Source organism: Rhinolophus sinicus, linkage group LG05, assembly GCF_036562045.2.
Source record: "Rhinolophus sinicus isolate RSC01 linkage group LG05, ASM3656204v1, whole genome shotgun sequence".
In the NCBI taxonomy this organism is placed as follows: domain Eukaryota; kingdom Metazoa; phylum Chordata; class Mammalia; order Chiroptera; family Rhinolophidae; genus Rhinolophus; species Rhinolophus sinicus.
The window spans coordinates 25,259,806-25,285,634 of record NC_133755.1 but is presented as its reverse complement, the minus strand read 5'-3'; positions in this window follow the sequence as shown (position 1 = coordinate 25,285,634).

Genomic DNA, 25,829 nt, shown 5'->3' with positions numbered 1-25,829 from the left:
AGATGCTTGGTGGAGTCTGACCTACTGGTGACAGCACAGGGAGCTGGGGGTGGGGAAGTGGGAGTTCAGAGATTAGGGATGAGCCTATGAGCCCTAGTGCAAACTTTTGTGGTATTAATTAATGATGCTCTCTGTTATTCTTGGACTACCCTGAGCTCTGGGTTAAACTCCAGGGCCTGGTCTTAACTGTGCACTGGACATTTGTAAAACAAGCCAGTGCTCATAATAAGAGCTAGATTTGTCCCCCAGTGCTCTGGGGAAAGGTGTGGCTGTGCAGGGAGGGCTGTGCGCAATGCTGGCCATGACAACATGCTTCTTGGAGCCCCAGAACTTGTAAAAGGAGAGGTATCCAGTAAGAGAAAGGATAACCCATCTAAGAAAGAGGCCTGGACTTCAGGAGTTTGTATTAATGTATCGAAGGACATTTAGTCACAGTTTAAAGAGGTCTGGGAATAAATGTCGGTTATGTTGAAATAATTTTCTCTGTGTACAATAGCAGAAAAACTAACTCAGTACAAGTAGACATGCTGCTTCATTTTGCTAATCAATTATTTTTCAAACATAAGAAACAGACCTTCATAAAGAAAGAAAAGTCTTATGGCTTCTGTGTTATTTTTATTCTGATATTGCTTAAGTGTTTAAAAACATAAAACTAGTTAAAATGTCCTTATCCTTACAGCTCTTAGTCAACTGTAAAACCAAAACAAATTTCAAAGTTAGTACAAGCAAAATTACAAAAGCACACATTTATTAATCATGGCAATTTACTGTAACCGATGATGCCGTTTTGGTGAAACTAAATGACCAAATTGGTTTAAGAGTAGAAATGAACAGGCTTAGTTCCAGTTCTACATTGTGACCTCAGCAAGCTTATGTAAAGAGTACTTATTAGAATAAGTATAATACAAAAAGAACTGCAAAATTCCAAAGCTCAAATTTAATGATAATAATAATAATAGTAAATTTGCCAGCAAGCAATCCTCAAACGCCAATTTTGATGATTTACCATTTGATAACTGTGCAAAGCTGCTTTATAGTCTCAAAGATGAGGCTATATTTGTGGCATTTTTGAAACCTGCATTTCATGGGACTCTAATACAGCTTCGATGTGAATCAGAAACAGAACATTTTCCATTGCGCATTTCCTCCTCACTGACTGCAAGCTGGTATGAACAAAGAGGCCATCTGGGTAATACCTCTGCTCACTATCTATGTGAATACACCTCTCAGCTCGTTGTGGGGTCAGATGGCCTATGTCATCATGGGTACGTTAGCTCCGTTCCCCCACCCCACCCCTGTTTTTGCCATTGCAAAATCTTCATTCAAATAGTGTGACATGTCATTGTCCTCCGTGTGATGCAAATATGAACAGAAAACATTGCAATGCAAGCACTGAATATAGCTGCAGCAGTATTTCATTGTCAAGTGGTTGTTATGGGCTAAATGTGTCCTCCACACAATTCATACATTTAAGCTTTAACCCACAATGTGATGATATTTGGAGGTGGGGCCTATGGGGGGTAATTAGGTTTAGATGACCTGATGAGGCCAGGGCCTCCATGATGGGGGTAGTGTCCTTATAAGAAGAGAGGGAGAGGCCAGAAATCAATCTCTCTCTCTCTCTCTCTCTCCCCCATCTGAGGACACAGAGAGAAGTAGCCATCTTCAAGCCAGTAGGAGAGCTCTCACCAGGAATTGAATTAGCCAACACCTTGATCTTGGACTACTCAGCCTGCAGAACTGTGAGAAATAAATTCCTATTGTTTAAGACACCCAGTCTATGGTATTTTGCTGTGGTAGCCTGGCTGACTAAGACAGTAGTCATCCAGATGATTAAGTAGAGATTTGATTTTTTAATAATGATCATCATCAAAATAATAATCTCCAAAACAAATTCCTGGACAGCATATAGAAATACACCCGCAGACTCCAGCCTGAGACCCAGAGAGGTGGTGAGACTTGCCAGGCTGCTCCAGCTTGGATGGAAGAGCAGGACAGAACTGCTCTGTCCCTGCCACCACCTGTTCTGGGGCAATTCTAGCCTGCCATCAAATCCCTTGAAAATAATTCTGGGTGTTCCTGGATGTCTTTCCTGAGCTCTGAGAACTAGTTCTCACAGCCACTATGTGGTGTTGGCCATTTCCCCCTTTTTGCTGTGGCAATGCCTCTGGTCACTGCTGAAGAAGAAAAGCCTCAGTTCTGCCCCTTGCTACCACCCCAGCTGCTTCTGCTTGGTAAGTGTCTCACTGTTCTTATCTGCCATCGCTGCAATGTCAATGACAAAGCCGGAGCCTGAGTGCGGTGGCTAAACCCAGGACACCAAGGTGGTGGGGCACGAAAGTGTCTCTGCAGTTGCTGTCAACCGAGCTGCTGAGTGCTTCACTTCTTTATATTCCAGAGGCGTTCTAAGACTCCCCTTCCCTAGTCACTCCAGGACTCAGGCTGGAGGTGAGGCCAAATGAAAGCTTTATTTCAAATTCCTGCTCCCTTCTAACATACATATCTCCACTGTACTTGAACCCAACTGGGACAGCACAGCTCTTTTTCCTCGAGGCATTTTCTTCTCAGGAGGCCCTTTCACTCTCACATGCAAACAGAGCTCTGGGATGTTGGCACCTCCAATGTACCCAATGTGCCCAAACAGGCCTCTGTCCATAGGAGATCCCACTGAGGCTCATGCTTGTGTATTAACTATATTTAATTATATTTTCTTATTTTTTGTATTCTTGATGCTCTGGCATCTAGGGCCTTACTGACCAGGCACGTCTGCCTCTCAGAATTAGCTAATTCTTCAAAGTAGTAAATGTCTTGCCTGGGAACATTCCCTTCATATGCAAACCAACCAATCCTGAGTCCATACTCCCACCTGCCCCCTCTGCTGGGTCTTAAACTCCAGGAGGCAGTATTCTTCTACCTTAATCATCCCAAAGGCAGGTAACAACGAGGGGCCATCCCCATAACCCAGAGTCCACCGAAATTATTCAACCTATCCAACCCTTAAACCTGCTCAGCAGCTTACCTTGCCTCACCCTTTCCTTCCTGTAAAAATGACAATGATGTTTTTTGCTCATGCTTTTCTCTCACTCCTTCTGACTTCTGACCAATGTTGGTGCTTCCCCACATGCCCTTGCATGGTATGGCATGCCCCTTCTTTTTAGGAACTATAAGTAACAAAATATCTTTCCAATGGTGATCATCTGATCTGTTGCCTCGCCATACCTGAATAAAACCATAATCCCAGGTATATGTTAAAAAAATGGAATCTGCTATGGTTGGAGAGAAGGATGGTGAGCTCTGGAGAACAGGGGCCTTGTTTTAGTTGTCTTTAAGTCCCCACGGTCAAGCGTACTATTTGAAATAATTGTAAGCCTCTGTAGTGTGACAGGATCAATGACATGGGTCCTAACATATCTCTACTGTTCTAACCACTGGTCAAAACAAAGCAAAATAAATACTTGCTGGATCCACAAATCATGGAAATGAAGATTCCCCCTTGTCAGGGTAGAAGCATAGTTCTGCAAGATTTGTGTGGTATCTCTGCAACCACCCACAGGAACAAAAAACACTTTCCCTGTGAAATAAAAAGAATAACAAAGTCTAGAATCCGTAGGAAATAAATAACTGGGTTTGGTATACAATTCGATGAATCACGTATCGTATCAAGTTCTATCTTCCTAAGAATGTCATCACTGATGGAGTTATGGTGGTTTAAAAACATATCCTCAAATTGTTTGACACTTCTCACCACACGAGGTGGTTTTATTTTCCTGCTTCGTTGCATGGCTGGTAAACTTTGGTTGGATGCCAGACATTGAGTTTATCTCATTGGGTGCTGAATAGTTTTGCATTCCAATAAATATTCTTTGACTTTATTCTGGGACACAGTTGAGTTGTTTGAAAACAGTTTGATCCTTTCAGGTTTTGCTTTGAAGATTTGTTAGACAGGACCAGAGCAACATTTAGTCTAGAGATCACTTCCCCTACTATTGAGGTAAGACCATTCTGAGCACTCTACCCAATAACTTGTGAATTATGAAGTTTCCTAGTTAGGCTGGTAGAAACAGGCACTCTTCCTGGCCCTGTGTGAGTATGTATACTGCTCCTTCTAATCCTTTCAGATAATTCTTTCTCCAGCTTCGGGTGGTCTCTTCACAACACATACTAATCAATACCGTGCAAAGTCGAAAGGGACCCTCTGCAAATCTCTGCAGCTCTCTCCCTTTTAGTATCCTGCCCTATGAACTTGAGCCTCCCCAGACTCTCAACTCTGTCTCCTCAATTCAAGAAGTCCATTGGCTCCTCTTGGGTTCCACTTTCTGTGCTGTGGTCTGGAGACTCTCTCCAGCAAATTGCTGGGATAACTGTAGGCTCACCTTGTTTGTGGCCCATCTCTTAGGGGTCTCTGTCCTTCATTGTCTGACTTCAGTGTCTTGAAAACATCATTTCATTTAACTTGTCAGAGTTTTTAAAAGATTTTTTTCAGGCAGGCTTACCATTTCAGTCCCTATTGCTCCATCTTAGCCAGAAGTAGACAGTCCCAAACTATTTCAGAATGTAGTTAGAGCAATTTACACTCCCAACCACAGTATACAGGAGCTGCTGTTACTCTACATCCTCACAAACTCTTGGTATTGTCAGACTTTCTAATTGTTTTAAGGATTAAACTAGTTCACATAAAGGATTTAGGGTGATTTTTTCCTCACAAAACAAACTAAAATTTAAAAGAGAGGGGAAATATTTAACCTAAAGGATTGAGTCTCTAATCATGAAAATTCAGGCAGTAGGGTACTACATGGGGGGATATGCCAGCACCAGGGATATTCAGACCAATACCCTTTACCGTTAGAGTATTTCCATTTGTTTATTTAAGGAAAGCAAAACTGTTAACTCATTAAAACTAATAGTTCTGGAAAATGGAGGTAACATTTAATGCCTACTATAAATCATAGACTCTTACAAGCATTTAATTCCTTGAACAGAGAGAACCCTAGAGATTCTTGACAAAATATTTCCTACTTGAAGTCCAGACGAAGACACAAAGATTAAGTGTACATATCCACACACAGGATATCCTGGGTCAGAGATGCAGCATCAGCTGGCCACTCCGGTCACTTTGCAATGCCCTTCTCTCTCTGGGCACTGCATTGCCACTGCTAAAAGCCCTTATAATTGTTTCTTCGAAAATGGCCATATTCTCTAGAGAAGCTCTCAAGAAAGGAATCTAATTATCTTGAAATTATTGAATTTTCTAGGTAATTTCTTCTGGGTAGACAGTCTTTATTTCATTTTAAGAAAGGTTGTTTGATATCAATCATAAAGGACTATCCTGTCCTCCCCCTCCCGCCATGGTTTGGAGAGAGAAGCAGTGGGATTCTTCAACTCCTCCTGGACTCCTGGCCCTCATCAAACTTTGCAAACACCGAACACTGAAGAAGCAGTTAGTTTAAAAAGGGGGCGGGACGCAAAGCTTTGGTAATGAGCATACTCATTAAACTATAAAAAAAAGTCTCTATAATCTTCATTTTATTTAGTTTTTAGTATTTCTACATCCATAGCCCTCATTCTGAAATAACATTTGTTTTGTGGTTGCTGTGGATGTGAAGAAACAGTCCAAAATCTGCATTCCAGAGTTCTTTACAAGAGACCAAAATAGCATTCTTGTTCACGCTAGGATAACCCAGCGTTGGCGTGCATTCTGGCCAACTAGCAGAGGGTGAACAGAACGTACGTAGTTAATTCCTTGGTGCTAGAATATCCTCTTTATAGTTACAAAATTGCTTCCTCCATGGAAAAAATACAAAGCTGCTTTATGCTACCTTTTTGCACGGTCTAACTCAGAGGGTACACGTCACAAGAAATGGGAGACAATCGTAATCACAGCATTCATTTTTGGAAATAAAATGGTCTTATTTCCTTGTAAATGTGAGTTCCAGGAGTTCACTGATGAAAATTAAGTAAATGTTTTCCATCAAAGAACTTTATTTTGGAGGCTTTAAAATTCAAACTGCCAACAAGTCTTCCACATAATAAACCATATTTTGAAGTTGCTCAGATTTTTTTTTAAGAATGGTAATCTATATCTTTTATGTACTGCTCAAGTAATATTTGCAGTAGAGAGAGGCAGTTCAAATTTGGCTGACAGTTTTAGAGTTTTGTCTCCCACTAACTACTGATTAGACATGAAGAACAAAAGAAGGGGCCCAAGGGGATACTTTAAACCTTCATTAGTTCCTATTCAGTATCAAACTTGCCTCTGAAAAATCTTCCCAAATCCAAAAACAGGAAAGATCTTCAAAACAAATCCTCTACTCATGGCATTTCTTTTCTTCATGAGAATCCAGCACATTCCAAACTCTACTCTACGGCAGAGTCTTCTATTAGAATGAAACCACCCCTTCTAAAATCGAAAAGAAACGTTCTTGTCAAATGGATTTGGAAGCTCCAATATTACTGCTCGCTTCACAGCCCCTGGGAGGAAACTTCAGAATCTCCCTCAGTGCACCCTTTCCTTCTTCCCACACTCAACAACCAAGAGTCAGTACTACCTTAAAACGATTTCTTGCCCGTTCCCGCTATGAGCTGCTTTCTTCAAGCCCTATCATGACCTGTGTGCATAGAGGCCCCAGATGCGTCTCCGTGCTTCCTGTCTCTCTCCATTGCCAGTCGAGTTTCCACATCAGCCTTTCAGGCATTCGAGCAGCACTGGATCACCTCTGTGCATAGCTGTCCCCCACTTTGTTTTGCAGCCTGGCTTCCAGATGATCTTTTGTGGGGAGCCTTAAGGGCTAAGCAGCCTGAGCCCCAGAGCTCCCTCCCTGCACTTCAAGGGAACTGCACCTCAGCTACCTCTTTTGTATTTTGGAGCCTGGATGAAAGATCTCATTGAAAAGGAAGCATGTTCCTTAAACAAACAAACAAAAACCCTACAAACCACTGGCCACAGGATAAATCCCTACTTCCTTATCATGGCATAGGAGGCCCTCCACGGACAGCCCGTCCTGTCCAGGAGCCTCATCTCCTGCCATTTCTCTCAGTAACCTCTGCCCCAAGCCCCCATCAAGGGCATGACCTCTGATACATCAGGGTTCCCACACCCTTTGCTGGAACTACCTTCCTGAACTTGCTTCCTACCCCTAAAGAACTCCTAGGCAACCTTGAAGACACAGCCCATCTGTTACTTTCTCATTGAATCTTTCTCAACTTCCCCAGTTAATTATTCCCATCTCACGCTTCCGCAGTATTATAAACCTTTTATCATTGCAATCTTCTACACTGCATTGTCATTTTATTTGTTTCTCATCCTGGGACCTTTTGTGTCTCATTGATCTTTGAACCCCTGGCATTGGGTGCAGTTTTCCTGGCACATAGTAGACATTCTCAAGTTAATTAATGCTTTCATGTTGTATAAAACCAAATATTTTCCCCATCACTTTTATTAATGTCTATGTATGAACCTTTACAAATTCAACCCTTAAAAACAAATTGTCAAATTTAAAAAATCCATTTATAATATACTAGAAAAAGAAAAGAGACTTTGAAGAGGAGGAAATATAGGGTGACTGAATGAAACTAAGAATCACAGCTGATTAACTGAATTTAAATGACCAGTTCTCAGGTTTTCAAAGATCTGCTATTTGTGTACATTTGGAAACTCCTATAAGTTTGTACGCAACAGAGTGAGGATGACTAATGTTTTCCCCTTTATTTTACGTGCAGTTGAACTTCATTAATTGAGACTAAAATGTGGGACAACTGTTTGAATTAATAAAATTCTGTATTACAGGATGTTTTACATGTAATTGCTGTTTTAACACCTTAGACTTAGTTTAATAAAAGCACAGGATCATTTAAAACATACACATATGCAAATTAAATTGCTGATCACTTAAGAAGAGTCCAGTCTACTCGCTTGTATCATTAATTCCATTACAAACATTATTTTTCAAAGACAGGTCAAAGGGAAACTTCATGACATTTGTTCAGATGATCACAGTTCTGAACTAGGTTCATATGAATTAATAGCATTTCAACATAAGCATCCTTTTTCAGCAAACATGCATTAATACATAGTATTCCCCAGGCTGGAATGAACTGGGCTAGGAAGAGGCTGCTCTGTACTCACTTCATGTTTCCAAATTATTTTCATGGTGAATTTAGCCAGTTTTCCATAGCTCATGATACTCCAGGCTGGCTTGAGTTTCCTGCTTCCTTCTTTGGCAAGACTGCACCAAACATTTTCAAGAGATGTGTTCTTACTTAGAGGAAAGGAAATATTGGATCCGGGCTGTTTTACATGCACTAGATGCCAAGCATCAAACAAAGCAGCTCAGCTTTTCAAAGATTTGATATGGTAACTGTAGCCACTTGAGCAAAAGCTCCGTCCCGGAATGGCCAAGTTAAATAAGGCAGAATTAGGGAGAATTAAATTCATCTCCGTGTCTAGTATTCATAAATCTGCATGAAGAAGTTCTGAATCAAAGAAAATAAATAAAAAATGTGTAATACTGGTTTACGTCCAATGGAGCTGCGTGTTTTGGAGGAGAAACACATGGCTGGTGTTTCTGTGAGAACTGTCTCTTCTCAGCACAGGTTGGATTTCAGGCTGATTGTGCAGGTGGAGCCAAGAAAATGCTGGATTGTAGAAGACAGCAGCACCTAGGAGATCACACACTTGGGATCTTTGCCTCTAAGTGAGGAGAAAGAGGGAGCAGTTCTCATAGCTGTCTTGACAGTTATTGTGACGTGGAGAGGCTTTCAGGGAGGAAACCCGGGTGATCCACTGCCTCGCCTATCACTGACGCTCAACTCAGGCACAGGATACAGAACCGTATAGAAATCAGACATGTGTTATATATAGGTCTGAGAGATCGGTGGCATTTCTGGCCCCTAGTAGAAGAAACCTACTAAGGTCTGGTCAGTGGAAGGGAGTTGTATTGGAGAGGAGGTTGCTTTTCTAGCAACTGCAGAGAGTTGGGTACAGTAAATACCTTTTGGCTACAGCTGAAGGCCTCCCATTGTACAATTCCATTGGGTATCAGATACATACAATACAATGTGAAAAGTGCCCTCCAGAGTTGTGCAATGCAGAATCCCTGCTCCACCACCCAGTCTAACACATGATGCTACCTCCTCGACTGCAGTTGGCTGGACCAAGGATGAACACTGACAATGCTGAGCCAATCAGAGCAATCAAATTCTTTCTTTTAGGAACTTGGAATTTGGATTGAGAATTTTCCAATTAATCTATGCTGTTTCCTTATGTAAAGACAAAGTAAACCGTAACAGGGTATGTATATGTGCTGAGTGGTGATTGGGAAGGGAGAATCTTCTATCTGAGGCTGCATATCCTATAGAGGGAAAAGAATGTGGGCAATAACTGGAGAGAAGTAGCAGCGAGAGTTAGAAAGAGGGCCCTACAGAGGCTCCTGACAACTTCTCTGTTCCTGGCTGCAGAGGCCTCCTGAGGTCCAGCTGCATTTCTGTTCTTGGGTTTCATGAGATATCGCTACTGTATCCTTAAAACAAAAAGTGTTACTGAAATTCACTTAAGTTGGTGGTAGTTACCAGTAACCAAAGGGTCCTAAATAAAACAGTCACTTTCGATAAAATTGGCGCTTGTTTCTAGAAGAGTCTGCCCCCTTTGTAAGATGCTAGGCTCAAGGAGAATTATATGTAAACCAAATCAGGCTTGATATTATCGATTCATTCTAAGGACCTTGAAGAGTAGTGATATTAACTGTATAATTGGGTCTCATGGTTAATATTTCTTTCTAGGTAGCAAAACTTTGAAAATTCAACCTGTGTGCCACTTGCTGCAATTTGACCTCCTTCTTACTGGTTCTCATCCAAGTGGATTTGTAGAATAAATGACAAGCAACCACTCTTGGAATAATAACTTTAAGTGTTAGACAGAAATAGGCAAAAATTTCTGATTCAACCTTCTAATTTGACAAATGAGGAGTCTGAGACCACAGAGGCTTACATGATTTGCCCAAGGTCACGTGTCTAATTGTGGCTGAGCAGGAACTAGCACCCAGATTACAAGTTGCCCCAAAGTCAGATTTGATCCGAGAGAAAAGCTAAAGGCAAAGCCAGTCATTTTTCTGGTTGTTAAGTTTAACTTCCCAGTTTTATGATCTGGATAGTCTCTAACTCTGAGACGCTTTCACGGGTAAAACTTCTTGGCAAATGACTGAGTGGTTTCTCCGTTTAATTACTGACTCAACAGCATACAGTTAAGTCATTGGGCTTTTAAGATCATCTTGACAGTTTTGTACTTGTTAGAATAGAAGGTGCCTTCTGAATTTTTAGTTTATAGATCTCATTAAAGGAGCATGTAGTCAAGATGTTAGTCAAATTTCAGAAAAGTATATGCCACATGAAGTTAAAAATTGTTCCAAACCAAAAAACAAAAAGAAATAAAGAAAGAAAAGGCATATATGCTTAAATATGTGCTAATGATATGCATGTGAGTCATTGCCAAGACAATTTTTCAGTATGTGCTATGGGTGGAAATGGCTATTATTGCCATTTTAGAAAGAGCATAGAAACACATTTGTGAGGTGACCTAGTCCTGCTAAGTCTATAATGCTTCTCTAGCATTACGTTTTTCAGAGAAAATACCAAATCCTGGGCAAGCAAATGCATTACTCGTCTTTCAAAAAAATAGTTTATTTGAACCCTATTAAAATCTCCTTTCTTTCAAATCAACATGAACTATTACACTGATAAATCTTTGTATCAAAGGAAAATAAGAGAAAAGTCTTTAATAATATTTAAAATACTAGGGTAAGTGTAAAATACTCGTAGAGAGAGAAGAGGCAGTGGCTAGTGTGTGTGTGTGTGTATGTGTGTGTGTGTGTGTGTGTTAAGCTTGGTCTTCAGTGCATGCTGCCTTCCCAAAGAGACAAGTGCTTGGACAGGCTTGATCATGGCTCTGATCCAGTAAGGAAAAAAAGGGATTTCTAGCATGAAGAGAAACAAAAGAAAAATATTCCAGATAAAGCTCAGCATAGTGGAAAGAAAGAGCACCAGAAATTTATTGAACTCTCCACTTTTCCCAAAGTACAACCAGCCACAAACATGAGGAGGGGTGGTTTCCCAGTCCTGCTCTTGTGGCTCAGACCAGGGTCACCAGTACGAGAACACCACAAACCAATGGGCCAGAGAGAGGCTGGGGACTGAGGGGACATTGGAAGGGGAACAGAGCAGTCTGAAGGCAGAGACAAGAAGGGAGGAAGGAAGGAAGGAAGGAAGGAAGGAAGGAAGGAAGGAAGGAAGGAAGGAAGGAAGGAAAGAAGGGAGGGAAGGAGGGAGGGAGGGAGGGAGGGAGGGAGGGAGTGAGTGAGGGAGGTATAGGGGTATGGGGAGGGAGGGAGGGAGGGAATAAAGAATAAAGAATAAAGAAAGAAAGAAAGAAAGAAAGAAAGAAAGAAAGAAAGAAAGAAAGAAAGAAAGAAAGAAAGAAAGAAAGAAAGAAAGAAAAGAAGAGAGGGAGGGAGGGACTGAGGAAGGAATGGAGGGAGAGAGAGAAGGAAAAGTGATCAACAGACTAAAATACAAAACGTTTCCCATTCCAGCCCTGTCAAGAATTTGCTGTGATCTCTAGCTGCTCCCTTCACCTCTCTGGTGGCCTCCAAGAAACATGCATCAGAAAACTTAAAGTCTCTACCAATCTGACAATTCTATGACTCTACAATATATAGCCTGAAAACAAAAATGACAGGTCTTTAAGAAAAGCCATCTAATAAATAATTGTTACCCCAAAATGCAGTTAGAATACTGTATGTGGCATAAAACAACCTCATGTACACCATATACCAGGATTATAGGTATTATACACACTAAATTTTAGTCTTCAACCAGACTCCTCGTTATTATAACCCTTATATTCAAAATGGATAATAGAAAATGAACACAGTTCAAACCAACATGAAGCTTGCTCATGAGTAGCTTTTTTTCTATAAGAAACGGCTTCAAAGAAACCCTCAGTGAGGGCACAGCAGTCAGTGTCCAGTGAAAGCATCCTCAAGTGAACACACCTCTCTTCGGGATGGTGGCCCTAAGCAAGGTTGTTGGTTCTTCCACCCACTCCAGCCAAGGCACACTACTTGTAGCTCAGAGAACAAACCTCCATGTCTTCTGTCTGCACTTTCTTCTGCCTCGCACCACCAAACGCCACCTCCCATTCACACACACACACACACACACACACACACACACACACACATTTATATTCTTCAGGTTTCGGCTTAGTCCTCACCATTTCTCAGGAACCTTCTCAGGACCTTCACACCTGGATTTGGAGCCCCTCATAGATTTGCCTGCACTAGACCTGGTGTATCATTCAGCTCTTGCTACGCACATAAACAGCCACAGAATCTCAGTGGGATACAGCAATAGGCATTTATTTCTCACTCATTCATCTGCAGGTTGGCTTCGACAGACCTTGTTCCATGTCTCATTACGAGGGGCACAAGTTCCCCAGCACATGTTTTTCTCATCGTGATGCATGAACAGAAAAACTTAAGCCCACTTCAACCTTCTGTCTGTGTCCCATTGGCCAAAGCAAGGCACATGGCCAAACTCAGAAGCAAGGCCAGGGAAGTACACTCCACCCACTGTGAAGCCATGGAAAGTGTGAATATATAACAGTAAAGATGCAAGGAAATGAGGAATTGGAACCAATAATTCAATGTGCCCCTCCTCCCCTCAGATTAATAGCACTTATCACAGTGTATTGTTATTATCTGTGTGAAATTTCCCTTTAGACTGTTACCATCTTAAAAGCAGGGACTATGTTTTTCCATCTTTGCATTCACAACATGGTGTATAGTAGGCACTTGAGAACATTTGAATGAATGAATATGTGAATGAATGGAGACAGGCAGTACTATACCAGGCTCTGTCCCTGGTCCTTCATAATGCCCCTTCTGTGTGCCTGCTGAATGTCCTTACTATAGTCACCAAAAAGAAAAAGAAAAGAAAGAAAATCAGTATGAATGAGATCTGGGTCCTGTTGCAATGCAGAGTGAGGGAAAGGGGCCTGGCATCTAAGTCACTTGACACATTTGACCCATGTCCTTGATTGTCATTGGCAGCCTCCCCCAAAAGAGTTCACATTATTTCTAATCTAGTTGGGTCATGAGGTATGGCAGGGTCCCAGGCTAAAGTGGTGGTGCTCTAGAACACATTTTTAAAAAGTATTTCAGAATCTGATTGCTGCACAGTAATTTGATTTAGAGCAAACAGAGGAAATGGAACACATGTCTAAGCAAATGTTTCCCTGATTACTTACACATGCAAATTCATGGACTAAGTTTAGATGTGTAATTAAGCATCTAGTTATTTTTAAGTCCACACTCAAAGGCCAGATTAGATGCCCCAAAGAGGCACATGGTTGGTTTACTTCTGTGTTTTTGTTTGCATTCTCAACTCTAGGCTCTTACCTGGAGGAAAAAAAAAAAATTCATTGGCTCAGAGGTCTCAGTGACCCAGTTGTGGGGCTAAAAGAACAAAGTGGTCCAAAGGCTTGCCAAGTTTTATGATTTGAAAAGATGCATCTGATCAGAATGATGCTTCTCTGAGCAAAGAAGTGCATGGTGATAATCCCCTCTTACAGAGTGGAAAACCAGGGAAAAGTAGGCACCATCCTTGCACAGCTCTCACTCTTGTAGTGAACAATTAATGGTCACCTAGCCAAAGCCGATACTGGTTTCCCACATTGCAATTCGTTTTTTATATACTTTCCTGATCCATATGAAAACATTAATGCTGTGCAATTATGTGCCAAATGGCATGCTCAGATGCCAGTTTTACACATGCAAAACAGATGAGTGGTTCGGAAAATTCATATTCATTTTTTCTTAGCAAGCACATGGCATCACCTTCTAACCTCCTGGTCACCGTGGCCAACAATTCACCTTTCTTTTTGCCCCTCCTAAAAGCCACAGTTGCTTAAGAGTTTCTTCACAGAACATCTACTTAACAACACATTCATTACAAGCAGGGATTTGAGTTGGAGATTGTCAACGATGGCAGTGCATGGGCCCTCTGTGGGCATTGATGGCCTACTTTGCCCTGACTTCCTGCATCAACATTATGGAGAAAGACCTCCTTTAACAGACACTCAAAGAGAATGCCTTGTGCCCTCTGCTCTCTTTTCAAGTCTCTACCCTACCTCTCACACTCATTTCCCTACTGTTTAAGTTCCCATGGAGGATGATTCTATAGTCTGTTCTCTACTAACTAGGAAAAGAAACCCTCTGTTTTTAAGTGAGTATGTAGCCCATGAGCTATGTATGGGCAATTTTTTAAATACCATTCAGTGAGAACGTACTACCTGCCAGGTACTGTGCTTACAAACATTAATATATTTGCTCTTCAAAAGCAACTCTAACAACCCTATAAGCTGGACATTATTACCTCCATTTCACAGATGAGGTGAAGCAACTTTTCAAAGTCTCAAGTAAACAGAAGAGCTGGGATTCAAACCCAAGCCTGTCTGAATGCAAATCTTGGACTCTTCACCAGTTATTACAAGCCTCCTCCTCTATCCCCAAGGATACCTGGAGAATCCTTACAAGATCCCAGTTCAGTTTTGAATCAAAATAATGCTTGTGAATAATGCCTTTCTTATAAGACATTTGATTTCTTTATTGTGAAATGTCACTGTATCTGAAAAAGCAGTACACTCAATTTGGATGAGCTATTTCTGAATGTATACTTTTCTCTGAATACCCAAAACTAAGATTGTAGACCCCTGCTTGCTTCCACTTCCCCCCAAGATAAAAAGAGTATGACCATGTTAAAATCTTATGTTCTCTTATCTGCTGCATTTTAACAGACAGAAGCAAGAAACATGAGAACCTTAGATTATAATCTTCACCTGACATGCTACATACGACTCAAACTCATCAACTGGCTTGTTAAATAAGTCATTGGAGAGTTATTCCTAGTTGAGAATGACACGACAAGCAGAAAAACATGAATCCATGACTTTATAAAACACAATCTTGTTTCAGACAAAAAGGCTGTTTGCTTGGTTTGTAGTAAATACCTCTTTGGGTCCATCATGGTGCCACCTTGGAAGCCACCTTAGGGTTCCAAGGTGGTGGAACAGAGGGTTGGAGAGGCGGGCTCTATCGCACTGATGTGCCAGAGGATTTACCAAGATGGGGACGATGGCGACTGCTCTTCCAAAAGCCTCCAGAGTCCTGAGAGCCTACCTGTATATTTTGTATCCTATGCCTGTCAGGTGAAGAGTGCATCATGTAAGTTTATCACATGGACAAAAAAGAGAGGAGAGGTGAAAAGTTAGGGGCTAATGTTCAATCAAAATGGGGAAAAAAAAGTGTTTGTGGTTAAAGGAAGCTTCCAGAAGACTTGGCAAAGATCTGCTTGCTCCCTTTTGTCAGAATGTTGCTTTCCTTTTGTCTCCCAAATTCAGGAGTTGGAAACAGGCCTGGGTGTGTGACTATTCTCGAAACCCCTGAGCACCGCTCTAACTCAAAACACCTTTTGCGGTTTTCACATTAACAACTCTCCTTGTTGAAGAGAAGTGTCTTAAGCACTTCTTGGGTGAGCAGTTGACATCTCCAATAGATGTGAAGGCTGTGTCTCTCCTACATAAAGGTGTTAGCAGCACAAACATAGTACACAGTGCTCCACAGGTGAAAGTAATGTAAAGAATTAAATTAATTTATGGAATGGATGATAGTCCAAGTTGGCCATTACACTGCTGCTGGGATTTTTAAAAATGGTTTTCCTTTATCCTTGTTACTTTAAACTTATCTTTTAAGCACAAATATTCTGTGCTTTGAATTTTATGTGTCCAGAAATGGATGGGGACAATGTCAATGAGACTAGCACAAGACTCTCTATGCTGCTGAAATTGGGTGATGCCTCTGCTGCCACTGCTTGGACCCCAAATACATAATACCGAGACTTCTTGGTCCCTTGGTTCTCTCACTGTGTGCTTCCATAAAAACTGTTTGCTCTGGACCACTGTTCACCCATCATCATCAACATTTCCATCCTGGGTGTTACAAGATGATCAAAGGAACTGCTCAGGCTTGTCTCTTCCCCTGGCACTCACTGGAAGTTCTGTTGGCACCAGGGTGCCGAGGGTGAATATATCTTCAGAGAGTCAGAGAGAGGATTGACATGATCAGCATGATGCTCATGGCTTCATCATATGCTTTTCTAATTAATTTCTAACTTTTTCAGGAATACGTAGACAAGAAAAGGCATTGGCAAGAAAAAGCTTTTTGTGGTATATTCTCATTTATTTTCATTCTGAAATGAATCCTGCCCATCCTTCAAGGTCCAATTTTAAGTGTCACCTTCATTATGAAGTCGTCACCAATATTTAAGTCAAAATTACCTCTTCTTCCCCTGGGCTTCCCCCAACCTATTGAGGGCACCTCAGTCACAGCACTCATCACATTGGGTCTGATCTGTTAGTTCTTGAATGACAAATCTGCTTCTAGACAGGAAACATCTGGTTGGCAACAAGTCCTGTTCAACTCTGTGTGTGAACTGTGTATGTAGCGTGATGCCTTCCATGTAGGTTATCAATAAATGTTTGCTGAAATGACCTAATCTATGAAATTTCTTTTGAAATATCATATTCCAGAGATGCAAAGATGCATTATTTCCGTGGTTCTGAAACTTTGATCATGCATCAGGTACAACGGGAGGGCTTGTTAAACTGAGATCATTTGGTTCCTAACCCCAGAGATCAGCAGTGAAGCTGGGTAACTTCCATTCTTAACAAGTTTCCAGGTGGTGCTGGTGATTTTGGTCTAGAGACCACTCTTTGGAGAATGGTGAACTGTTTTGTTTTTTGTGTTTTTTGTGTCTTTTTTTTGCATTTCAATATCTCTGATATCAGGCTATGTCTTAAATTTGTTGACATGTCAGTTTAACTGAAAAATTTTTGTTTTCATAGTAACATATAAAATAACTGTTTTACAATTAACAGTATCTTAACTTACATGAAATGTGGTATGTTTCCTGTTATAGATTTGAATCTAGTCTATAAAGCATAGCAATGATATGTTTTAAAATTTAGCCCAATGCTCACTAGCTAGCTCTAGATAACACATGCATAAGATTGCGGTGCTTAATCTTGTTAATGGCAACAGAGTAAATGGTCTTTTCATAGAATAACACATGAGCTCAGTCTGGCCAGGGGCATCAAGAAATGAAAGGCTTGATTTCTCATTCATTTTTGGTGACTGCTAAGGCCAGTCTCCTCTAGAATAAAAGTTTCATAAGGTCAGAGTTTTATATCTGTATTTGCTCATCATTGTAGCCCTAGCTATAGAAAAGTCCCTACACAGCACACAATAAATATTTGTTGACTGAAAAAACTTTATTTAAAAAGCCAGAGCTTCAGGTTTTCTTACCTGCTATGAATGAGATGAATTAGAAAACATACCTTGATTTCCTAGTAGAATACTCACAAACCAATGACAGTACTTTTACCTTCTCTTTTCTCTTATGCTAGCAGCAGCAACAAAACAAATCAAGAGCAGTGATGACCAAGGAACTCATTCAATTAAAAATATTCCAGTTAAGTAAGTATCCCAAGGTCATAGAGCCAAATAAGTTGTTCCGACTGCCTTCCTTTCAGGAGTGGCCCAAGTTTACCGTCTTCAAAAAATGCAGTTTACTGTGAAGTGGTGGGAACAGAGAGAGAATTCCTTCCACGTGTGGTTTTGTCTAGAAGACTCAATCTCAGCTGACCATCATTCCCATAACCTTACTGAATTTGAACCTAAAGAAACTTTGGTATTTAAGGCATGCGTCAATAAATATCATTTTTCCCTCTCCTAAGCTCAGAACCAACCTAGAAGTAGATACAGGAGTCAGATAGGAAATACTAAAATACCTGCATTCCCAGAGATAATGCTGTTTTCCAAAGGTGATTTAGGCACAGAACAGCTGCTCGGTAAATGAGCCACTTCCCCTGAATTAGGTAGACCTATCCACTATGTCACAGAAACTGAGTATAGGCAGCTCTGGACAACTGCCACCTCCACACAACTGTCACAAGCTGCCTGCCGTACTCTGCTTACTCTATGGCCAAGAAAGCAAACAGAAGACTTTCTACAGGAAGGAAGCTCTGAAACAAGAGAACCCAGAAGCAGAGGTGTTACATGCACCTCTATTCTTCTGTGCCCCAAATGGGAGGAGGGACCAGATTGTTTCTCTAATGGAGACTCCCCAACATGGAAACATAAGGTGTGGGTGCTAAGTGTTCTCTCCTAATGGGATCTACCTCTTTTTATACCACAGGTGCCTTAGAATTTTACAACTGGCTGGTAGTACCCAAATAATATTACCTCGTGTCTGCAAAGCATTGTGAAAGCTGTTCAATTTTTTTTATTTATTCCAATTACTATTTCTTGAATGCTACAATTACAAGGTACAGCAGTTTTTCCTGGGTGAGCCTATAAGGTTACACCAAACAGATGAGCCTATAGTCAAACCAACCTTGATGAAAAGTACCATCAGGCAGCATGACATGTTCTACTTTAACAATCCCAAGGGGCTGCTACAATGATGAACTGCATCCTAGGAGGGACCTCGTCACTTTCTGCGATGGTGTCAGGTATGAGATAGGAATGGGCTAGCAATAAGGGAATAAAGAAAGTGGAAAGAATGACAGATGGTTCCTACATTTAATCTCTCTCCAAACTAATCATTATACAGGGACAAAGAGCAGAAAAAAAGGGGGAGAAAAAGAGGAAATCAAACAGACCAGGAAGGAAAATAATAATTCTCAGGGAAAGTTCTCATTCTCAGTAACTTTTAGCCTGAGACACTGAGTCAGCCCTTATACTCATGCAACTGTCATTTGCCTTTTTTATAATGACCCTATTACAAGGGATCATCTGCCCAGAGGAGGATTGGCTTTTTCAGGTTTTGGTACTCACTATGGGCAGACTTTGGTTCTTGGTTTAAAGGACCTGATCGAAGGCAAGCTATGCCTCACCTCTGGTAACTGCCACTGCTCTGCCACGCCTGCAGTTTGGTGTCTGAGTGTAGTCTGTGAGCTCGTCTTGCTCAGTAATGGGCTCTCAAGCTTTTGGGGGGGGGGGGAGGAGGCTCTGCCCACAGCTGCAGAGTAACACACGGCTCCGTGGTGACTGTGGTTCTGGAGCGTGTTGTGATCTTCTCTGTTTGAGGCAGCTCTGTTATTAAAGTGTCTACTATAGGGGTTGTTGCACTGCTTTGTAATCGGAAATGAGGGAACATTTAGGTAGGAGGGGTGTGAAAGTCTAATGAGCACCACACCCTGACAGAGAAAAGCCTTGTTAAACCAGCGTCTTGTAAGGGCTCTACTCTTCACGTGGTTTTCCATCTCTGGGCAATGCATCATTGCCTGCAAGTGTCATGCCAGGCCACCCTTAGCCCAATACCTGTAGATATTGCAACATGGAGAATCTGTAAGTTGGGAATTTATGAAAGCAATACAATGGGATAGTAGAAAATATCTCAACATCCACTGCAGAATGAGAACTATGTATTATTTATTTACAACTAGGCATGATTTTTTTTATAGCAAACTATAAGTCTTTAGTGGGTTCCTGGTATATACTTCTAATTCTCATCACTAAGAATTGGTGAGATACACACAATTCTCTCCATTTAGGCATCTTCTTGGGATGTCCAAGTCCCACGGTTACTATTCTGGATCCCCCACAAATTTCTTTTCTCACACCAGTCTTACACCTTTGCATAAGGGCCTTTTTAATTTATAAAAACATGCTAAATCACAGCTTTTGAGCTGAGATTTGCACTTTGCTCCAAGTTCAGAGTATTGGTCAATCACACTGGTGAGGAATTTTGTTGCCTTCTCATGTACCTGCAAAATTCTTCTCCAAGCGAGGGGGAGTATATGTGGTCTGTCCTGCTTTCTCTATTGCTCTGAGTATTCCCTATTTCAACCTGTTGCTCTAGGCTCTGCTCCATTTGATGAGAAGGATATTTTTTAGCTGATGTCAGGACTGAGAACGACTCCTCCACAGTACAGAAACAAGAACAGCAGTACCCTGCCTGGGTCACATGAGTAGACATCATTTTGGGTCATAGATGCTCAGAGCATTGCTGGGAACTATTTTCTATACTTTGGCCTAGGAACTATAACAACGTTAGACAAATATGAAGAAAACAGAACTAAAGCATATGAATAGATTGAGAAAATACAGCTCCATGTAAAAACTGAGCATGGGAGTGGAGTGTTAGAAGAAATTTAGGCAAGAAAAAGTATAAAATTGTTATTCTTTGCAGATGACACGATTATTTACATAGACAATTCTATGGAATATACAAGACAACTATGAGAACTATTAAGAAAATTTAGCAGGGTCAATACACAAAAATCAATTTTATTTCTATATATCAGCTACAAACAGTTGGAAAATAATTTTTTAAAATATCACTTGCAATAGTATTAAAAATATCAAATACTTAGGAAAAATCTAGTGAAAGATATATATTTCCTCTACAATAAGAATTATAAAACATTCTTGTGAGAAATTTAAGAAGACCAGACTAAATAGAGACATAGTATGTTTATGAATTGGAAGACTCAATGTCATTAGGACATCCATTCTCCCCTAATTTATTCATGGTTTGATAAAAATCCTTATCAAAATTCCGGCAGGCTTTTTTAGAGAAATTGACAACCTGAGTTTAAAGCTGACATGGAAATGCCAAAACAATTTTCAAAAAAAAAATAATAAAGTTAGAAGACTTATAATACTTGATTTCGAAACTGAGTTAATGCTACATTAATCAAGATATTGTGATATTGATATGAGGATAGGCAAACATCAATAGAACAGAATCCACAAATAGACCCAAACATACAGAGTCAATTGATTTTTTTACTAAAGTGACAAGATGATTCAATAAAGAAAGGAAGAATTGTTCATTACTGGAACAGCCGGATAGCCATATGAAAAACAAAAATAAACTTGACTCCTATCTCACCTACATAATAAGATTAGTTTGAAATGGATCAGATAACAAAACATGATCTAGAACTATAAAGTTTCTAGTAAAAAACATAAAATATTATCTTTGCAGCCTTGAGGTAGGCAAAGATTACTTAGAAAGGATGCAAAAAGCACTATTTAAAATGATAACTGGATTTTATCAAAATAAAAATTTTGATAAAAGACATATCAAAAGACACCATTAAGAAAATGAATAAGCAAGAAAGTTTCATATCCATATATATAAATAACTCTTCTAAATCAATAATAAAGAGGCAAACATTCTATTTTTTTTTAAGTGGACAAAAGATTGGAGCGACAATTTCACAAAAGAAGATATTGGCCAATAGCACATAAAAATGTTGTCAACATCGTTAGTCATCACAGATATGCAAATTAAAACCATAATGAGATATCATTTTACATCCATTAAAATGGATAAAATATAAAGTGTGACAATACCAAAGTTGATGGAGATGTGGAGAAACTGGAACTCTCAAACACACTAAATAGGAATGGAGACTGGTACAATTTAGGAAAACACTTTGTCATTTTCTTATCAAATTAACTTCTACATATCAATCCAGTGACTCAGGAATTCCACATTCAGTATTTCCGCAAAGGAATAAAGACATATGTCCACAAAGATACTTGTACAAGGATACTCAAAGAAGCTTTATTCATAATAGCTCCAAATAAGAAAGTGTCCCAATGTTTATCAACAGAAAAATAAATAAACATATTGTGGTATATTCATAAATTATAATACTAATCATAAATAAAAACAAAAATACTGATGATGTAACAACATGGATGTCTCACAAGACTTCCATTTTAAAGAAACTAGACAAAAATGTATATATTGCATGATTCCATTTATATGTCATCCAAAAACAGGCAAAATTAATCCATGGTGAAAAAACACATGGACAATAATTGCCTCTGGTTTGGTGTAGTCAATTGTCAAAATCACTGAACTGAATACTTAATCCTTTTTGATGGATTATATGTAAATTATACTCAATTTTTTAAAAGCAACTATATCTCGTGGGTATCAACTATATAAATAATTACATAGGGTAAAGTTTATTCATCAAAAAAATTATCAATACCTTATTATGTGCCAAGTACCATGCTAACCCCTGGGACTACGAAGTTCTATTAGACATGATTCCAGCACAGAAGAATGAATGGATTTGGAGGAGGAAGGGACAAGTGATTCCCAAATATTGGAACAAGTGCTTTAATACAGCTATTGATTAGAGTATATTAACATATGGGAACACAGAGGAGCAAAGCAAGATGTTACAGAATAAGACAATGGCCTCTTGTCTGACCATGGTGGCTGAAGCATTGCTTGAGGAGAAAATGGGATGTTGCCTCTTATTTTTTGGGCTTTGGGACTTGGGGTGATATTTTAGCTAATGTAAGGACTCTCAATGACAGTTTGCCAAAACTTAAGGACCATCTCCTTTTCACAGGGGGAAATTGGAGAAACTTTTTCATCTCATGGATAAACAGAAAAGGGCCAAACACTTCCTGAGTAAAAGGTTGAGAGGGAAGCAGGTCTCTCAAAGCCCAGGTCCTTATGCCATGCTGCAGAGCAGCCCACAAAACACACCAGAGGATGTGGGTTGCTAGCCACACCCCTTGGGTCATGACAGCCCTGCCAAGAATGTAGGGCCCCGACAAAGAATGTTCTGAAAGCCATTTAAGAGCCTTCCAGGAAAACCACAGCCGACAATCTACCACTTGCCATGTGTGTGGGTGGGCTTCTTCTCTTCCTTGGCTCCTCTGAGCTCCCACCAAATTCCAGGTCTGCTGTAAAGGAGGTACAGGGCAAGGTACATTTTGCTTGTTGGTGATGTCAAAGACAAGGCACCTGCCTGCATATCTCCAAGGACAGCACTGGGGAGCCGTCCTCTGAGTGTCTTCAGGGTTTCCCTTCAAAGCTCCAGATCTGTAGGATTGGGGCTATGATTCTCTACAGACGGACCACCCAGAGAGAGGTGGTTGTGAGGGAAACTCCAACATATCCTTTCTAACCACAACTGTATTAGTTTCCTATTGCTGCTATAACAAATTACCACCAACTGAGAGGCATAAAACAACACAAATTTATTATCTTACAGTTCTGGAGGTCACAAGTCTAAAAAGAGTTCAAAGGGCTGTAATCCTTCTGGAGTCTCCAGGACAGAATCCCATCCCTTGCCCTTTCCAGCTTTCAAAGGCATATACATCTTTTGGCTCATGACCCTCTTTCTCCATTTTCAAAGCTAACGTCTTCAACTCTTTTTCTCTCTGTCCCTGCTTCTGTTGTCACACCTCTTTCTCTCTCATTCCAACTCCTTCTGCACCCCTTTTATAAAGACCCTTGTGTTTTCATAGAGTTCACTTGGTAATCCAGAGTAATCTCCCCATCTCAAAATCTTTAACTTGATTACATCTGCAAAGCCCCTTTTGCCATATAAGGTAACATCTACCTGTTCCAAGGATTAGTGATGGGGAAACTGACCTTAAAATGGTTCCCTGCCACGTGGAATTGAGCTAAAATGGTGGCCCAAGCGGAGAGAGAAATCCCCAGCCTAAGCCCCAGCCCACTTCCGCATAACCCCCTCCAAGCCACACCTTGAGCCAATCACCAGACGACACCTACCCCTTCCCCGACTCAAGGAAGTCCCCAACCCATAAAAACCTGCTCAAAACCTTGCTAGAGGCTCAGTCTTTTGGGAAGGATCCCGCTGAGCTCACCGGCGTAATAAAGCTGACTCTCCTAACTCTCTGAGTGCCCCTTGGGTTCCTTCCGGTCTTGGATTCTGCAACATTGGGATGTGGACATCTTTGTGGATCATTATTCAGCCTACCACAACAATTCTAAGCCAATCTTTCCTCGAGAACCACAATGACAAAAAGCATCCAAACATTGAGTGTTTACTATGTCATACAAATACAGATATGGAGATAGAGAAAATTTTATATAGATATGTATTTATGCATTAAGATTGATAGATGATGTATGTATACATTATATACATATATAATCATCTGTCAATCTAATCTCCAAAGCCAATTCTCTTTGCCCCACTGTCTCCCATTTCTATTCCATGTTTCAACAAGAAACCCAGACTATGATTTCTTGTGTGTAATAGCTTTAACCTAATTTTGTTTCTCTAGCTAGGTCTAGCCACATCTGTGGTGGGGAAAACTAGAAATGGATTAATTCTCAGTTTGCCACATCTACAAAAAGCACATAAATTACCCATTTCTCTCTATAAACAAAACTGTTTGCTACCCATCCATAACATCTTGTTTCCGGTTCTTGCTTTAACTTCCTCAGTAGTTTCACTTTTTCTTATCATTCTCCAACCTCAATAGAGGATGTGTTTCCAAGCAAAACCATTCAACAACCTAAAATCTTCCCTTCATTTTTGAAATCCACTTCTTAAAGAAAAAAAAAAAAATCACAAATAATTCAAGCATTCTGGAACGTGATATCCAGAAATACCATAGCAAAGAAAACAAAAATGGAGGCTGAAAATATAAATACATCAAACCATACTATAAAAATAAAATAAAATAGAAATCGGTATGCCATTAAACAAAAGGGAAAGAAGACTTATTTTAACAATGTCAGCTAGACAGCACCCATTCTCAGTACTCTTCTGTGGGGGGTATTTTTAAATATTTTAAAGTGTGGATTAAATCAGAATCACTGAATTTTTGGAAGACAGAATCGCTTTCTCAGAGATGATCCTTAAATGGCAATAGCTGATCTGTGTTTGTGAGAGTCCGTTTGTCTCCGTGATAGTTAACGTTGTTCTGTTGAGCATTTTGTTGAGGACAAGAATGAAATATGTTCTTGATTTTTATATGCCTCTGACATTGTCAGATCATGCACCTTGGGGATTCTAGCTCATATCACTTTTTTTTTTTAATGCCTGCCTCTTCAACAATTTACTGATAAGAATGACCATATTAAAAATCTGGATCATGAATAAGTGATTATGAATGACATTGGGAAAAACTAGAACAGTAGGGTCAGGAAGGTAATGAATCAAGTTCTGGGAGTTAAAAACGGAGACTGTCTCCTGGCTGCCCTGCCTTGCCTCTCTCACATCTCCCCTTCACCTTCCACAGCAAGGATCCTAGCAGGACCATCATAGGTTTATACCAAAAATAGTAGAAACGTTCTGGTTGTAATATGAATCATCATAATTGAGAAATAGTTCCTTCAGATTTTTATCTTAAATAATACTTAATGCTTGAAATGGATTTAATTGTCAGGGGATTAGGTGATAAATGAACATTTATGATTTTAAAGGGAATGTCTGTGTCATTTCAAGATTATCGGAGACTGTTTATCCTCATAAATTACTATCTATTTTTATTTGAATCTTTTGAAACTTGTCTCCTTGCTACATGTTTGCACCCCTCCAACTTCTTTTTTTTTATACTAAAGTCAGAATTATTGTGCCAAAATGCAAATCTCATCAGACCTCCCCTCCCACCCTGATCACACATACACACTTCACCTAATTACCTCTTTCTCCTTCTCTCTCAGACCTCAGGTCAACATTTCATCAGAGAAGCCTTCCATGATCCCTAAACTGGGTCAGGCCCCCTAAGACATGCTCGCAGAACTGGGTGGTCCATGGTGTCTGGCACAGAATAGGCATATGAGAAACATTTTAGCACAAATAAATGAGCAAATGGACTTTTTCATTGATGAAGATTTATCACTAGCAAGCCAAACATGGGGCCATATTTTTTCAGCCAAGTGAATGAATTAGGGAGGGCCCAAAGAGTGAAGATTTCCCT